Raw genomic sequence first — 2,693 nt, forward strand, 5'->3', positions numbered from 1 at the left:
GAAGGTAAACGTGCATGCAACTATGGAGGCTGTAGGAGAGAGAAAGCTTATCACTGCAATGTCACAAGCTTTCGATATGAATAAATTTCTAAATAAAAAAGAAAAGTAAATACAAATATTCTCTCTCCTACAGCATCCATAGTTCCATGCACACGTTTACCTTCCAGAGGAAGTTGCCACAAATGACTTGATGGAACTACAAATACCAGAGGTGGTTCAAGCTTTTAAATATCTGGGTGTCTTGATCAGTGGTTCCTTTCCTTCCAAGCAGCACATGGCGAAACTTGTGAAAAAACTGAGGCAATTTTTTTCATTTTTTTTAATAAATTGTGGTTTTATTTTATGGAAAAAATAAGCTTATCACTGCAATGTCACAAGCTTTCTGTATATAAATGCTTCTTGTCTACAAACAATTGACATTATTTACCATGCTACTCTGAGGCTCATCACAAACTGTAAACCGTTGTAAATCATTGGTGCACTTTCATACTGAAGGCACTACTCAGCTGCTGCCATCGTACGTTTAAACCCTGATCGAAGAGAGAAGTGTTGATTCGGATTAGCTTTGTTCACAAGAATATTGTGGACTCGAAATGAAAATAATTTATTTCACTCAGGACTTTTTAAAGCTGAACTACCGTATAATTATTAGTGGTTTATTCATTAACATGCACTTGTTTTTCACAATTAGTTTTTTAACTGTGTAACTTTGTTATAGCTGCTAGCTATCTTGGCTAGTCTCCATTGAAAAAGACATCTTTATTTTGAGATCTTCCTGGTTAAATGTTGAATACAAAAATGAATGGGAGGTTATGCATATCAGGTAATGACAATAATTACCTACTTTTGGGATAGCCAATAGTGATTTTCATTTTTAAGGACTACAGATATGTGCTGAACATAGATTTGCTGATGATTCTGAGACGCTGCTGAATGTATCAGTGCTAGGAGTTGAGTCAACTATTAGACTTAGTAGATTCACAGATCAGGTGGGCTGACAGGCCTACATTCAGCCTCTCAGGACCTCCAGGATATAATGGATTGTGCTCTGCACACATACATTAGTGTTAAGCAAATTGCTAATGTTTTACTTACAGCTGCTTCCTTCTCCTCATAGGAAAACTCGCATGAAAGGTTTGGCAATTGTTTGGCAAAGAATGCCTTTATTGACATAAAACCTGGGCTTGAATTTACACTCCTCAGGATTACAATATTGAGACACTGACCACCAAGCTACCGCAGCCCCCGAGTTTGTAGAGCTTTGATATTAGCTAATATAATTATTTCACACTTCAGTGCAGAGTGATGGATCCTGGTGAGCCAAGGGAGCAATTTTATCCACAAGTGCAATGACGGTGCAAGGGGGTGGCCAATGGTGGCCTTGGTCATAATTGATTAATCTACAGCCACCACACCGGCCAGCCAGTCATTTGAGAACTTGTTTTTAAGCAAAATAAAAACTAGAAAGCATAGTTTCCTCAATTTATAGGAGTGGCCAGTTTGCATATATATATAGATGGTGGTGGCCATCTTGGATTTTGATATGACAACCCAATTTTGTAAGGAATCGTTTTACACCTAGATGCAGCCACATACCCAAAAAAAGTTGGCCTGTTGCTTATTTTTCAAGTTATGCTCGCAACATGCATGGACGGACAGATGGATGAAAAGTGGGTATTTCCAATCTCCTCATTTTTGCTTCGTAACAAGGGAGAAATAAAACACATAGGCCCCTCATTTGGTTAGTTGTTAGCTTAGACTGGAGGAGGACTTATCTTATTTATTCATACTCTTCGTGCTGTGGTCTATGACTGTTATTGTTGAAAAAGTATAACAATTTGACACAACTATCAACCTTCAAGCTGTCTAAACTGCTTTTAAAACTCAGTTCATTGGAAAACTTTGGAGCTCAGACAAAATCAAACAGGTTACACCTGTCTTATGGGGCAAATTTAAATCATGGAAACACTGTAATATATAATACATGTCGTAGCTTTTGAGTAATGCATTTGTCTCAGTGATGATCTCGGTGAAATAATGGAGACCTCACCAGCTGATTTATCGCAGCGTGTGCAGATGAAGAGCGATCCCACCTGGAGTATGACAACTTGGAGCTTTCCCAGCAGCCATGCCTGACTTCCAACCATAACAATATCCCAAAGCTCTCAGGCTGAGTCAAATGTTTTTCCTCCTTCAGTGGTGAATGATGGTGCACGATCACCCAGAAAACACGGGGAGACACCGTTGGATGTGCTGCACATTTCCACGTAACACACATTCAGCACAGATTTCATCAAAAATGATTTCTGCTGTTTGATCCAGAAATGGTCACTCGTCTTGCATTTATTATGTTATTATGTTATGTTAGTGAAGAGTTGCCACTACGGTAGAGGACTATATCCAGTTCTTCTCCGAGAGCTCCTCCAGCGCCGTGTGATGCTGATCGGGGTAGATGCTGGACCGGGGGCGACACTTGCTACCAGGCAACTGCAGAGCAGCGCAAGTCAGCAACGAACCCAAGAGGTGCAGCACCCAAGATCTAGCAGTCCTGTCTTTGATATGCAAATGTATACATTTCATTTGCACATAATCAACAGTAAGGCAGCTCTTCTTTCTGAAGGATGGTTTCTTAAAGCAAACATCAAAGCAGTTTGGACCCACTGTAAATTAATCATGTTTTCTCTTCTTCTTTT

This window comes from Nematolebias whitei, chromosome 1 (genome assembly GCF_014905685.2).
Source record: "Nematolebias whitei isolate Nwh7 chromosome 1, NemWhi1, whole genome shotgun sequence".
NCBI classification, from domain to species: Eukaryota; Metazoa; Chordata; class Actinopteri; order Cyprinodontiformes; family Rivulidae; genus Nematolebias; species Nematolebias whitei.